A 9,116-nucleotide genomic window follows, 5' to 3' on the forward strand; every position below is an offset into this window, starting at 1 on the left:
TTTGAAGAAATTCTGTTGATGAATGGTCCTGGGAACACATAGTAGTAAACACTGCTCTCAATTTATCTTAAGTCATAGATTTTACTCTTTCACTCACCTGCTCAAAAACCTTCAGTGAGTTTCCATGGATCTTTAGGTTTGGTTTTTTTTTTTTTTTTTCAGGAAAATTTCTTTTTTAAGAGCCTCCACAATGAAACCTGCCCTAGTCATCAGTTTTCACTATTTCCCTGTGTAGCTCCTTTCCTTGAGCTAGGTCAAATGCTTCACTTTCCTGAACAAGACACACTCATGTTTCTAAGTACAATTCTCCCCGTGGTCTCTACAGACCCACAAACTAGGTGGCCATTTGGGTTCTACTCTCCCAGAAATGTCACAAAGCTGCCCCTGACCGTTCCAGCTCAAATTAGCTGTTCTTTGATAATGCACGAGCAGTTCGCCCTGTTAGAAGCTGGTTCCTATGGTGCTTTGCACCATCAGGAGTTACGCTAGTATGCTCATACACCATTCAACAAATCCAAATTCCTGTGGTAAATGATTGTATTTGTTAGTTTTACATTACTTTCAGAGGCTGGCTAATGTCTACCCCTAAAAATGGATGAATATGTGCACTTTTCTGAGTGTAGGAACTTTACATACATCGATAACGACTGCAAAGTTCAAAGCTAAAGAGGTAGAACACAGCACAGATGGAATTTCACTGGGGGGGTGCAGTAAGACATCAGTTTCACTAAATAAGTTTGTTAGAGAGCACATCACAGTATTTACTATTCACAAGTCCTGGAATACACTATTTTTATTCATCATAGAAAAAATGAGGTATTGGTGTGATATATTTGGGAAGAACTGCATGCGTGTGTGAAATTTCTTTAAAGCAACAATTCCATAATTAAAGGGACAAAAAACATGGCTGGACAAAGCACCTGTCACTTGTTGAGCCAAGACATGCAAAAGTCCCTCAAATTTGAGAAGGAGATAGAACAGTAGATAAAGAAAAGCTGAAATTCCCCTAATTTGTCCTATGCAATGCCTACAGGACATTCTTGCCATGGGAAAATGGTTAAGAAATGTTCGTTTCACCTCATCAGGATACTCAAGCACATCACTGAGAAAGTCAATTTACTACTTTTTAGAAAAGGCGGTTGGAACTGATAAACTGCAAAAGGACCAAATTGTCTAACCTAGAATGAAGACAAGGCAGTGAAGACTTTCTGATACCCGTCTTTATCACTGCTGGTAACATCTGTGTAATCTTCAATCAACCTGCACTTAGTGGCGTAAATAAGGTGAAGTATTTTCAAAGGTAAAGCAAAGATACTGAGGATGAAAAGCTTATTTTATTTATTCCAGAAAGAAAGCTACTCACAGGCTATCTTTATTTGAGAAAACTAATTCTCTCCACGGTCATTAGTTACTATGATATATTGAATGGAATATATTCCATTCAACATACACATATTTCTATGCTACAAAATATACATTATACATAAATACATATATTTACACAATTTTATATTCCATAAAAGCAACCTCAAAGAATTTGAAGGACAGAGTATACAGTTGTACAAAAGCCACCTTTCAGAACACATTAGGTGATGTCTGTCTTATTTCTCTGTAACTCCTATGCTAGCCAAACGAGCCACTAAGCACCCTAAAGATCTGGAATAAAGGGTGCCTCTCTTTGCTACTTTTATGCTTTTCATGTCCACAGCGTAATCGGTGCTAGGAAGAAACTGATTTTTTTGGCCTTGGACCTAAATGTCACTATGCATTTGGTTGCCTTAGCCTTTCCAAGGAATAAAATCATCCCTTTGTCACGTCAAAGAAACTACTAGGAAACAAAATTGTCAAAGGAGAGTTATAATTTCCTATAATAGAAAAAAAAAAAAAACTACCTTGTAAGCATGGGAGGTTTTCCAAATTATAAAGGAGTCAGATCAGTCGGGGGGCGGCGGGAGGCACGGGCACCAGCCCGCTCCGGCCCCGCAGGGCGCGGGCGACTCCGAGAGTCCGGGCGCGGGGCGGGCTCGGCGGCGGCCCGAGCGCCACGGAGGCTTCCGCGCCCGTCGCCGGAGCGCCCAAGCGGCGGGGGCACAGCTTTGGGGCTGTGGGAGGGGTGGGGAGAGACAAGGGCTCCGGGGTGCTCACCGCGCCCACCGCCGTGGCCCCCGGGGCCGGCCCCCTCGCTGCGCAGAGGACCGCGCGGCCTCCCTCCCCCGCGGGGACCAGGGGTGGCAGCCGCCGCAAACCCCGTCCTTCCCACGCCCCGCTGCCGCGCCCGCACTCACCTCAGGGGCACAACCGGCACAGCCGGCCGTCGGCCTCGTTCCCGCCGAAGCGTCTCGGTGCGGTACTCCCTGCGTGGGCGGGTTCTTCCCGGCGGTCGCAGGGGGTTCAGGGGTGGGGGGGCGGGGAACGGCCGTCACTTGAGCAACGAACCGAAGCGCCGCCTGGTGGCATTTTCCACAGGCCGGCGCCACCGCAGCCGCCTTGGGTCCGCACAGCCCCCTGCCGGCCGCAGCTCTTGCTTTCTCGCCGAGCAGACAAGCCTCCGCGGACAGGGGAGGGAGCCGCGGCGCGAGTCGGAGGCCGGGCGGGGGTGTGCGCAGACTCTTTCCTGTGGGGACTGCGCGCATGCGCACCAGCGGGGCGGGAACCGCGGCCGCTGCGTGGAGGCGGGACCCGCGGCCGCTGCGTGGGGGCCGGCCCCGCCCAGGGGCGCTGGTCCGGCTCAGCCAATCGCGAGCGCCGGGTACCTCTTGGCGCGGGCGATTTGAATGGTTCGCGGCCGCCTGAGGTGGCGGCAGGTGGGCACGCCGCTGCCCTTTTGGGAGCTTCTCTGAGATCGGGAGGGGAACCCGCCCCTCATCCTTTCACCAAGCCCCACCCTCTCCAGGCCGCGGGACTGGCGAAAAAAAAAACACCTGATAAAGTAAAACAACACTGACTTCAGGATAACGGTTACGTCTTTGGATGGAAGGAAGGGAATGGGATAAAAGAAAGGTGAAAAAGAAACTTCAAGCATTTGTATATTATTTGATTTCTTAAAAGAAGGATTTTTAAATGCTAACATTTTGCCACAATGCTTCAACTTTTTAAAGAAATAAAAGGTTAATATCTAATTTTATTACATAAAAACCCAAAATATAGTCATGCATATGCACACACATACGCATATTTTGTATCTAAACATAAAAAACATTATTCAATGAATAAAATGATAGAAGTTTTCTTTATCATTGAGCTTTATTCTTTTCCTTAACTTACGGTTATTTCAGGTACTTCAGGGCTCCAGAGCTTGCCGGGAGACGCACATGTCCAAGAAGGCCAGTCCCCAGCAGGGAAGCAGGATGGAGCCCCAGGTGCAGGTAGGTCACGGCAGGATGGGGGTACTGGGGATGGTTGAAGGCAGGCAGGGAGGCTCGAGGTCAGGCAATGGGGAGGGAAGCATCGGGGTGTATGTGGGGCACAGGTAGGCCAAGGCAGGATGGAGTGAGGGGCGCTGTGTGGGACCCAAGTAGGAAGGGAGGGGAGGGGTGCTTCAGGAGCCAGGGTCAGGGTATCCCCTCCCCCCACCTCCTGCCTCCCAAAGCAGCAGCTGAGTCCCTCCTGAGCTCCCTGTCGGACAGGCCCAGCTTTGGCATCTGCGTCCTTGCCCCAAGTTGCTATACGGTTCCCCTCATCTGGAGCCCCCTGCCCACTTTTCTTTCCCAACAGCGACCTGTGCTCAAAGGCCCCGCTGGCCGGGACACCAGACCCAATGCACCGTCCCCGGGACACCAGGGGGATTCCCTTGTTCTGCTGCCCGGACACCTGACCCTCCCTTTTCTGGTCCCTTCCACACCCACTTGTCAGCTGAGGCCTCTGTCCTGGGTCTCAGCCCTTCTGGGGAAAGCCAGGAGGCCAAGGGAACCAGTGGCCCAGAGCCAGCAGCAGGGGGAACCCATCTGACTCCCTGCTCCAGATGCCAAATGAAAAGCCGTGCTATAGAGGGACAAAAACAGGCCCCAGGTGAAGTTCAAAACCTGATCTTCATAGCCCTGTGCTTTGGCTCCAGTGGCACCAGCTGGCTCAGGACTCCTCACCACTTCCCCCAACCAGAGGGTCCCGGGTGATTTCTAAGTCTCCGTGAGCCTGGGTCTCTTAACCAGACAAGCAGAGGTTCCTTTTTCCCTTTACATATGTAGACACGTAATACATTCCCGTGGTTTCAAAATAAAAAAGCACGAGCAGGTACGCAGGGCGCCCCGCCACCCTCTGTCCAGCCCCCACCACGAGTAAACATGTTTAGTCACTTCTAGAATTTATTTAGATTCTTTTTCTCAGTTTGCACAAAAAGACATGGCCTAAACTACAGAGATACTTCCTCATCGATACAGAAAACAAACACTGTTAGGGGTCTGTGCATGTTGATCTATTAGGTAGTCGGATTCTTCCTGGGTGTTAGGAACATTAGCCCCTTATTGATCTTTCCTGGAACTTGTGGTTTGTCCTTTTTCACTTAGTATATCATGCTTTTTTAGAAAAAAAATTGTATTTAACCTATTTTTTCTTTTATGGCTTCTGTGTTGTGAGTTAGCGTTAGAAAGCCTTCCTTCTGACAGGTTTACCGGGGAATTCATCACTGTTTCCTCCCAACATTATATATCTTTGTTTTTCTACATTTAAATCTTATATCCATTCAAAATATATCATGGTGAATGGTGTGAATAAGAATACAACGTTTTTTAGATTTTTAAAAATTATTGTTTCGTCCTAGTAATCCATGAATTTTTAAAGAATATAAAATTCAATCCCCTGTAATTTATTTTACGTACAGCATGAAGTAGGGAGATGGTTTTATTATTGTTTGTTTTTGTCTTTTTCTAAGTGACCAACCACTCAAAACAACATGTAATGAGAAAAAAAAAAAAAAAAAAAACCTCTTTTCCTTCCCATTTGAAACCCTCTCTTTTCCCATAGGATGCTCCCATGTGTATGTCTGGTAGAGAATCTTCTTTAAAACAGGACTGCATTTTTTACCTGTAAGCCTTGTCTATATATTTGTAAAACAATAGTAAGTAGTTTTATCTGTAAGCTTTCAATATGCTACAGTGTCATTTTATTTAAAGACATATCAAGTTTCCAACATTGAATTAATGGTTCTTACTTCACTTTCATAAACAGATTATTTTAAAATAGCTCGTGTTCATAAGAAAATATATTTACCTTGAAGTTTCATTTTTGTCAAAGTCCCAGTCTTTCCCCTCACCCACTTCTTTATTCTGAGATCTTGGTCCCTATTTGAAGTAGAACAACTTAGACTCCTTTAACAAGTGCTGATTGTCTCCCATGGGATTTGGATCACTTATTTTTCTCCTTGATCTATTAGGGGATTTTTTTGTAAGTAAATTATCCTCACTAGCGTATTTCTGTTTCTTCTTATTTCTCCTTGGATTTTGCTCTATGAATGCTGATGTTATGCTATTTGGTGCAAAGATAATTATAACAAAAAAGCATTTTGGCTTTTTTTTTATCACACTAAAGTTTTCTTTTTTGGTCTTAATGTATTTTGCCATGAATTCAGCTTTTCCCCATATAAATAGTAAAGTCCCTACGTTTTTTCACTTGTAACTCCCTCGTTGTCTTTGCCATCGTCTACATTGAAACCTTCTGAGCTCTTAGTCTTCAGTGTATCCTACTGTATACAGTGTGGAGTTGGATTTCTTTCTAATCCACCCTGAGAGTCTTTTAATAGGTGTGTTTATTCTGTTTATCTTTGACATGGCAACTGTTTGACCTTTACTTCACCAGACAGGATATATAAATGGTAAATAGATGAGACACAGGGAAAAAAGCCAGTATCATTAGTCATTACAGAAATTCAAATTAAAACCACTATGCAAAGAAGATAGCACTACTCTCCTATTGGAAAACTACAATTTTTAAAAATTCAAAGCTGACAATATCAAATGCTGGTGAGAATGCGGAGGAACTGGAACTCTCCTACACTGCTGGTGGGATGGAGGAATGGCACAGCCGCTTTGGAAAATGGTTTGGCGGTTTCTGATACCAACTCATTCTCTGAAGGAAATCCTATTCTTCTGGTTATTTAGAGTCATATTAAACCATTTCTAAGGGTCTTACTAAAGGAAATAATGTTTAGAAAGGACCCCAATTGCTACACAGTAAACGCTGTATGAACGGTCACAATCAGCTCATCCTCCAAGGCGGAGGGGACACTTCCTCCTTGCTTTCTGACTGAGCACGAGACACCTTGACGTGTGAAGCCAGACCTGCACAGACATCAGCTCCACCTGCTCAGGTGCATAGCTTCTCCCTGCTCCTTACCTGCTTCCTGTCACTCACCCTGCCTGGGCTTCAACGTCCCCTCAGATCACTGATGACAATCGCACTCACCTCATAAGAATGCTGTGAGAAATCAAGGTGAGCAGATCTTGGATGCCCCAGCACGTTCCATGGGATAATTGTTTCCATGGGGAACCCTCCCTAGACTGTATTTTTAGCCATCTCTTGATTGTTTAATCACGTATTTCTTTTGGAAGAAAAGAAAAATTTTGGCCATGATGGAATTGCTCCCATCTGTCATCAGGTTTGGGATTGGGACACTATCAAGCTTTTCAAAAACATCACAGCCCACCCCACCCTCAGCATCCCCACCTGTGTAATACAGTTTCATCATGGTTTTGCTATTTCATGTTGAGTTCCAATGGTAAGATCATCTCATTAACACTTAACATTTTTTCCCTTAAAAAATGTTACCTGGAAGTCAATCCTATCCTTAAAAAACATCTTTTGGATTGACGTCCAAAAGTGAAACATTTGACCTAAGAACGACAAAACTAGCATGAGTGTGGTCTTGTTCCGTGCTGGGTCTCATCTTGGTGTGGCAGGCTCCCCTCGAGGGGGCAGAACTGGAGGGTCTGCCTCACAGTCATTGTACCTCAAGGACAATGTGCCCAGTTGGGCTTGGTGCCCGTCTTGAGGCTCAGCTCACTGTGACCCTCTAGGACACCAACCTCTGTGCTTTGTTTTGACAGGTCCCTGCATTGAGCTCCCTGAGGATATGAGCCTTTCTTCAGTGACCAGTCGTCCATCCTTGAGAACTGTCCCAAAGCACAGCCACCCTCAGCTGGCGCACGGAGCTACGGGGAGATGTCCACTCTTCTCTCTTTAATCCTCTATTTTTCTCTATGTTCCAGGAAAATTATATTAAACTGTTCTACTTATTCTAAACTGTTCTAATTATTTTGAATATTAATCAGCTGACACTAATGACAATGTCCATGTACCACAGTGTCAGCCAGGACACTGAACACAGGGAAAGTTACCCAAGATAACGTTACAGATTTGTTCCTTCACTTTGAGGGACCTGCACTATATGCTTCTCAGCATCGAAGATTTTGCACTCCAAATGGACATGCTTGTTTCCCAGGCTGCATGTAGTTTGAACAACTTAATTACATTCCCATTGGATCGTCTTCCCCCAGAAGTCACACACAATCCCTGAGGACCCTCAGATCAGGCCTAGTTCCTTATTTATCTCTCTGTGACACTGAGATTATTAGACAAACTAAGCACACCAAACACAGCGAGCAAGAGTCAATCAGCTTGGTCAAGGGTTTAGTCCAACACATACAATCATTCACTTTTGAACTTTCTCCCTCCTGAGATATAAAATGAAAATGTGAAAGTTTCAGGAAAAAAATAAACTTTAGTTTAGATACAATAGATTATTTTTGAAGTGCCTAATATAATTCCAACCTAATGACAGGAAGTAGAAAATAAAATTCCAACACTGGTAGCAAGAAGGAAAGTACAAAGCATAACAGAGCATCCATAATGAGATGAATTAAAGCAGGTGGCAGTTGGACTATACATCTAGTGACGGCGGAATTCTAAAAGAAGTGGAGTGTACATAGCATTGGATCATTATGTATCTCAGGGTGTAATATCTCGAATGCAAATTTTAAATAACTCGAATATGTGGCCAAAACTGAAATAAGCATTTTTCTCTTTTGAAAGGCACAGCTGTGGTATTTAAAGATGAGTTATAGAACTTGTGTTCCAAAGTATAGGACAATCACAGCCAACACAGCTTCAAAACATAAACCGGATATAAATGAAATGAAGGAATCAAGCATGTATCCTGCTTTTTCTATATGAGCTATAGAATTGAGTAACCAAAAAGCAGATGAAGAAAACTGCCTCTTCATAAGAATATTTCAACAAACACATGAAGAAGGAATGATAGAATCACAATCTCAACATTTCATGAATTCTAAGGAATTAAAAGGATCCAGGGATTGGGTATTAAGAGCTTCTAATTTTGTCAAAAGAGATAATTGTTCATTAAATACCTCCTGTGGTCCCTCATGAGCAATGCAACACTGGCTATAAAGCAGCTAAAAAAAAAAAAAAAAAACCCACTAGTCTTAGTTTGATTAAGCCTCTAGATTCAGCAACAAATATGGAGGAAAAGCAGAGGAAAGGTTAAACTAAACACTGGAACGGAATCAGCAAGGCACAGACCATGAAAACCCAGGCTCTCCAAACAATAAGAGTTCAGGAGAGAAGGGATAGTGGAAGACGCTATAGATTAAAACAAAACATTGTTAAAAATAACAGGTAAAACTAAACCTCAGTGTCTATGGCAGTACAATTGAATGATAAAGTAAGGAGGTAGCTACCATGAAAGTAAGGAGAAATAATTCTTAGTGGAGAGAAAGGGCTATACTGGGGGTCACACAGGGAATTTCTGGGGTGGCTAGTGAGGTTTATTTCTTGATATCAGTATTATTTACTGGAATGTTCACTTTTTGGTAATTTATTAAACTACACATTTGTTTTATGAGATTTTCTTACATTTCTTATTTAAGAAAAAGTTTAAAAAAAAAGATATGTGAGCCAGAGTTAGACCAAGAAAATAAATTCCTTTAACATACTCTGGTATTTGGGATCAAATAAAAGAGTGAGTTAATCTCTTTAATTGGCAAAATATTCAGTAAAATATCCCAAATATCTATTTTGTTTTGAGTCAGTGTTTAGAAAATGTGGCATAATTTATACTAATGTCCAATTACTTTGTGCTTTCTATTTACTTTGTTTCTTTAATGAAA

At 43.5% G+C, this 9,116-nt stretch overlaps 1 long non-coding RNA gene across 1 annotated transcript; it reads left to right on the forward strand.

Moving 5' to 3' along the window:
* Nucleotides 1-2,895: 2,895 nt before the first annotated feature.
* Nucleotides 2,896-7,237, forward strand: LOC116662619. The gene is made up of 3 exons (XR_004318593.1): nucleotides 2,896-3,000; nucleotides 3,276-3,365; nucleotides 7,038-7,237. It is a non-coding gene; the product is annotated as an uncharacterized LOC116662619 (long non-coding RNA).
* Nucleotides 7,238-9,116: the final 1,879 nt, after the last annotated feature.

This window comes from Camelus ferus, unplaced genomic scaffold, assembly GCF_009834535.1.
Source record: "Camelus ferus isolate YT-003-E unplaced genomic scaffold, BCGSAC_Cfer_1.0 contig808, whole genome shotgun sequence".
Taxonomy (NCBI): domain Eukaryota; kingdom Metazoa; phylum Chordata; class Mammalia; order Artiodactyla; family Camelidae; genus Camelus; species Camelus ferus.